The 5792-nt window shown below is 44.3% G+C and overlaps 1 pseudogene across 1 annotated transcript; it reads left to right on the top strand.

Moving 5' to 3' along the window:
- Window positions 1-940: 940 nt before the first annotated feature.
- LOC311188359 (leukocyte elastase inhibitor-like) lies at window positions 941-4726 on the top strand (annotated as a pseudogene). Its single transcript has 4 exons — window positions 941-950; window positions 2474-2610; window positions 2685-2852; window positions 4323-4726. The product of its transcript is annotated as a leukocyte elastase inhibitor-like (transcript).
- The last annotated feature ends 1066 nt before the right edge of the window (window positions 4727-5792 follow it).

The following is a 5792-nucleotide window of genomic DNA, read 5'->3' as shown; positions in this document are numbered from 1 at the left end:
TGTCCTCCAAAGTAGAATGGACTCGGACCCAGATTCCTAACTCACAGGAGTACAAACACTCATGTCAGGGAGAAATAAAAATGCAGAGCAGAACTCCCTGCCACAAGACATTAAGACACAATCTATGAAGAAATCTACACATATCTCATAAAAAATTCATGCCCTGCCAGGGAGCTACCCACATGATGCAATGACTTCCTGTCTTGCCCGCTGCTCCCCTCAGCAGTGTGTTTCAGTCAGTCTGCCTGTCTGCACCCCACCTCTGTCTCTGGTGAATCCTCTTACCCCCCACACCTCTGGCCTGCACCCAGATCTTGTATGCATAAATAAATAAATCTTTAAAAAACGCAGAACACTGTGTCTTTGGTTCATGCAGATCAACATTCAACAAGTTTTCCAGGCAGCTTCTCCTCCTGACTTTCTCATTTTAGCCTCCTAGGGAAGCCCGTACATGGGTCTCTAGTGCTGTGAGACATGCTGGACAAGGAACAGATTTCCTCCAGGGACTTCACCATAACCATGACAGGCTTCCCACACATGTTGGTTCTTTCTTCCCACAAACTCACAGGCAGCTACAGTCTCAGTTATAAACTCTTTTTTTTTAACTGTGGAGACCATTTGTGCACCTCATTACTGTGGTTTTCTTTGCCCTTTTGCATTATAAAGGGTCTTCTCCTTCCCTTTTCAAACAGAGACTTGCATGAGAGCAGGGAGCAAGTTTTGATGGATGCAGAATTACTTCACACCTCAAGTCCTATGCAGTTCTGTGAAATACAAACCCAGGCAGTTCAGACCAGACAACCCACGGCAACATCCTCTCCCCAGTGGTTACATTAATATTCAACCACAGACATTTCAACATACGTGGGTTAAAAATTGGGTAAGCCTAGAGTTTGGTACAATGGTCAAGAAATACTTCATTCACACCGTGTGAATCATCATGGTGTTTGGTGAGTCCTCCCAGCCTTGTGAGGGGAGTGAGGGGTCTGAACTCCCTTTGGTTTCTGAAAGGCATCAAGGACATCTTCACCAAGTGCCATCGAGGGTGCTGTTTGGAGCTGATTCTGTTTCTTGCTGTTCTGGCGGGCCCTTCTTTCCACTTTGAAAGAGGTTGCGAAATTTACTTCAAGGAGAGAGAGTTTGGAGTATATATAGAGTGTGGATTCTCTATACAGGTCTGGCTAGCTTGCCTTTTAAGAGGTGACACATGTCATCTCAGTCACTCACCCCTTAGTAAGAAATAGCCCATCAGGTCCTTTTCAGAGATCCTACTTTACCTAGAACCCAGAAAGGAGCTGATTTCCTGTGGAGAGTGCTGTCAGGGACTGGTGTTGGGCTCCACTAACCCTAGCAGTGCAGACTCAGGAAATCCCCTGGGCAAAGGGCCTCCCTAGTAGTGCAAGGGTTAACTCTCAGCGCTATGAAGCTATCACCAGCCACTGCAGCAAGAGTAAGATCTGGCCAGGAAGCTAAGCACACCTCTCCTGCCTCACCTGCTGCTCCCTCCCCTCAGCAGTGTATTTCAGTACACACAGTTGTCCTGCTCCCCACTCTGTCTCTGGTGAATCCTTACATCCCCTGCACCTCTGCCTATACCCCAGGTCATGCTTGCATAAATAAAAAAAATAATTCTTTAAAAGATATTAGATTCCTTTAAGTGGAATCGTAGACATGATATAACCAAAGCAGCTAAATATTTTGCCTCATGTTCCCTCAAACTACATTTTAAATTTAAAGCTACTATTGACTGTAGAATGAAAGGAATAAAAATTGGGGGAGTTGGAGGGGAAATACAGGCAGTCCAACTTATTTAATACACCACTTGCAGGAAATATCCTGAGTGTGAATCGGGGTGCACACACTGCTGGGTCATGAACCTTTTTCTTGTATGCTGGCTCCAGGTGAGGCATGGCGGGTGGGATGTGCTGTCCAGTTGACTATCTTCTCTCCACCGTCATGAAATGAGGCAAGGTGTTTACAGATACCCAGCATGTGGGAGAGTAGGCTTAGTAGAGCCACAATTCAGTGGCGGAACCATCCTACCTTTGCATATTTTGAGGGTTGCTGAGAGGATTGAAGGGGGACTGACTTATAGTAACTCAAAAACACTGTCATGCAAGACTATATATATATATATATATATATATATTGTTATCCTGAAAAGAATGGCTATACAGAAACAAGACTCCTTGCGATCACACTCCAAGAAAGGGGCACTTTCCTGTTGTCTGCTCTTCAGTACATTAGATTCATTTTGAAGGATAGGTTCTGCTGGGGTGGGTGTGTCATTCATCAGCCTGGTGAGTTGGTGCAGTCAGACACACCATGAGGTTTTCACTTCAACACCATGTTCAAGGGAAATGGAATGGAAAAGATGCATTTGAAATGCATTTCAGTGCTGATCAAATGTCAATTTAGATTTGGAGTGCTGAGAAGTGGGTTAACAAAAGAACAACTCACTTTATCATTTTAGGGAAGATTCCGGAACTGTTGGCTGCAGGTATGGTGCATAGCATGACTGTGCTGGTGAATGCCATCTGCTTCAAAGGCTCCTGGCAGGACGAATTCAGAAAAGAGGAAACCAGGGACGCCCCATTCAGGTTGAATAAGGTGAGCCCATGCACGGTCTCTTTGCTCTACAAGAATGCAGCTAATAATGAGTGATTTGTCTGCCAACCTTTCAGAAAGAAACAAAAACAGTGAAAATGATGTACCAGAAGAAAAAACTTCCATTTGGCTACATCCAGGAGCTCCAGTGTCGTGTGCTGGAACTGCCGTACAAGGGCGGGGAGCTCAGCATGTTCATCCTGCTGCCCGATGACATGGAGGACGAGTCCACAGGGCTGGAGAAGGTGATGCTCCTGCGTTTCGTCCTTCTCTCTCTTTTCCTGTATGAGTCCTCCCGTGTGTGCTGAGTGGTCAGTGCTCGTTATGCACTTACTGATGTCACTGCAAGTTCCAATTCTCTTATAATTTCCGTCAGCATTTAGCACATGAAAGCCCTCCATCTAGATTTTCAGGGACTCTAAGAGAATAGTTGTGGGGACCATGTAAAGACCTACACTAGATGTAATGCTGGTCACGGGCAGCTCATGCAAACTCTCTTAATTAAACTTTAGAGACTGAGGGTTGGTTTATTAAAATGAATCAGTTCATAATTAAAACCCCCTAACGTATGGCTTATAGCTTCAACCTATACTCTTAGTTCCTTTTATGACACTCTCTGATCTCCCTACAAGGCACACAGATTGTGAATTCAATTCCCAGTAACTCTATCATAGAAGAAGGCTCCTGAGACAAGTGAACTTCAGGGTTAAGCCTGTTTCCGAGTGTGAACTTTGTATGAAGTTCTACTATAAGGACTTGAAGGCTACGGAATCTCTTGCCAGGACTGGGACCAGGCAAAACCTGGAGATTGTGTTTTTTTCTCAGTGTCTCTAGCCTTCTGTGCTATATCACCACTTTCTCCTCACCAAATTTGCTGTCCTGAAGGGATCCTAATGTCGTATCTATTTGCATATATAGAGGATGGCAAAATCAGCATGTGCTTCTTTCAATTGTATTTCCACCTTCACCTGTTCTCTGATTATAAGAAGAGTCTCATGAAAGGGATGACCAACAGCAATAGAAGTAGGGTAATGATGGTTCTGCTCTAGTCCCATCATGTAATAAAACAGCAGTGATATCAGCGGACACTTACATAGTCCCTACTGTGTCCAACTCTTTTAATTCTAATGACAATGTTAGACTAAAAGTCGGTGCTGTTACTATCCCATTTCAGATGAGGAAGTGGGATCTTTTTTATTTTTCCCTAGGAGCTAAATCTATTAGAGATGATTTCAGCTCTGTGTGGTTCATGGATCACCAAAGAGATTAGTGGGTTTGGAATAAATAGAATAGAATAGATAGGTGAAAACTTTACATTTTCCCTTCACACTCAACCAATTAGTACACATGTAATATAGCTTTCATGGGAATAACCTATCAGTGATTCCATACATACGTGGAATAATATTGAGTCCTGGGAGAGTGGGTAGACAGATGAGTAGGATGAGGCTGTACTACAGGGTGGGTGGATTCATGGACAAGTGGGTGGATGGAGAGATGGGTGGATGGTTGTTTGTTGGAGCTGATGTCCAGCCTCCTTGTCCTGGAGCCCTGGATGGCTTGGAACACACACTCTCTCATCATCCCAATTGCTGGAAAGAACTGGCAGAAAACAGGAAGGAAACAAAGGAGCAATGACATTAGACTCTGTTAATTCAAATAAGCTAGGTGCTTACCTATATAAAATTGTTTTTCTTTGCACATTTTAATTCCAGAATGAGCAGCAGTTGACTGTGGAAAAGCCGCATGAGGGGACCAAGCCTGAGAATATGGGTCACAGGGATGTCTGTGTCCACTTGCCCAAATTCAAGCTGGAGGACACCTACGATCTCAGCTCCCACCTGGCTCGCATGGGTGTGGAAGATCTCTTTAGCCACAGCAAGGCTGATCTGTCTGGCATGGCAGAAACCAGAGATATTTTCATATCAAAATTATCCACAAGTGCTTTGTGGAGGTGAGTGAGGAGGGCACAGAGGCAGCGGCCGCCACAACTGTCATATTCATGCGTAAATCGGGGAAGCGAGTGCAAAATTTCATTGCTGACCATCCAGTCATCTTCATGATTCCTCACAACTCCTCTGGCAGCATCCTGTTCTTAGGCAGATTGTGTTTCCCTTAGATGCTGTAGAAATAAACGGTCAAGTTAGAGTTCAATCATCTGACATTTAATGCAGATATAACGTCACCAATAAAACTGCTGTCCAAAACCAAATATTTAATTTCCTTTGTAAATGCAACTCTGCTGGGTCTTGACATCCAAGTACAATGCTAAGGGTGTCATATTTCCTCTCTTTGCGTTGTAAATCTCCAGGACTGTTTTTGAAAGCATCAAGTTAAAACAGATCTCCCAGATGTGTAGATTCTTGACAAAGCTGTCATCTGGGCTCGGAAACATGAGCACACTGTGGTTCAGTGAATAGAACTTTAGACGTCATCATAGACACTCTGGGAGTTGCAGGGAACCTTAAAAGCAGACAATCAGTTGAAATAGAGGAGAGAATCCCAATGAAGCCTCCATTTAGCAAAGATAACCTTACCTTGATCTTTGTCCTAAAGAGTTACACGCCATAGGACTAGTTTTCAGGCCATCACATTTTTTTTTTATTAATATAGTTCTCTTCCATCTTTATAGCTTCCATTGTTCTCCCACCATCATATCACCCATGAAGAATCATCATATTACCTTGTGTTCATACACTCTCCACTCACCTCCTCCTCTGCAGTACGTCTCAGAGCTATGGTCCTCTTGCTAGTCTTGACATTTTCTTGACCTTTTGTTTGGTTTCTGATTATTCCACATATAAGTGAGACCATCTACTGTTTATCTTTTTCCTTCTCATTTACTTGCTGGCATAATGCTTTCCAGCTCTGTCCATGTTGCCACATGTGGCACGAGTTTGTCTTTTTTTTTTTTAAAGATTTATTTATTTATTTATTTATACAAGAACCAGGGTACAGGCCAGATTTGTGGGAGGGTGAGAGCATTCACTGGAGACAGAGTGGGGAACAGAACAGGCAGACTGACAAAATACACTGCTGAGGGGAGCAGTGGGCGCGACAGGAGGGGTCGGCTCTGCCATGTGGGACCCTCGCTGGCTGGCTGGGATCGATCCGGTGCTGCAGAGGCTGTGGACAGCTTCAGAGCGTGGTGCTCAACCGCCTGGGCCACCAGGGGAGGCCTGTGT

Source organism: Talpa europaea (genome assembly GCF_964194135.1).
Source record: "Talpa europaea genome assembly, chromosome: 2".
Taxonomy (NCBI): Eukaryota; Metazoa; Chordata; class Mammalia; order Eulipotyphla; family Talpidae; genus Talpa; species Talpa europaea.
The sequence above is the reverse complement of the archived record's forward strand: the minus strand, read 5'-3'. Positions and strand labels throughout refer to the sequence as shown.